This window comes from Notothenia coriiceps, unplaced genomic scaffold (assembly GCF_000735185.1).
Source record: "Notothenia coriiceps isolate Sejong01 unplaced genomic scaffold, NC01 NC01_scaffold00036513, whole genome shotgun sequence".
NCBI lineage: Eukaryota > Metazoa > Chordata > Actinopteri > Perciformes > Nototheniidae > Notothenia > Notothenia coriiceps.
Window position 1 is genome coordinate 7262 of NW_011369214.1, and position 710 is coordinate 7971.

The following is a 710-nucleotide window of genomic DNA, read 5'->3' on the forward strand; positions in this document are numbered from 1 at the left end:
TGAAAATTACAGGCCTCTCTCATCTTTTTAAGTGGGAGAACTTGCACAATTGGTGGCTGACTAAAGACTTTTTTGCCCCACTGTACATAAGGCTTCACCTTGGTTAAAATGTGGCTCAATGATTGTGCTTCATTGAAGAGGCATTTAGTTATTCTGCTCCATATGTCTCTGTAACGGAGAGGATCTCAGGTGACATAGATCTCAGACTCCGTTACGCTTCAAATGGCTTCCTCATTGGCGAAGCACATTATTTGCAACACATATGAACATTGGATATGCATTCCTGGGTCTCAGGAAAATATAGGCAGTTATACAATAAGAACATTGGTGAGTGTTTAAAAACCTTTATTGATGTCACGCCTTATGCCTAACCCTTATTTTGTGTTTGGGTCTCCCATTGTCACGCTCACAGGTACAGATCAGAACCCAAGAGCATGACACAGATACAACCAGTGTTCAGAATGTTCAGTTTAATCAAGTTAGGGACAGGAAGGCTCAGAACCAGGCGATCCGTCAGACAGGCAAACAAATCCAATCAGGGGGCAAGCAGGAAACTCGAGGTCCGATAACAGGCCGGCAGGGGTTAAAACCGACCAGAACAGATAGCTGGGAAAATAGAAAAGGAAAAACTGGAGAGGTTAGCGAAACACACAAGACAACCTGACAGAGGACAAGTGAGAGTGAGGTGGAATATACTGTGGAGTTAATGA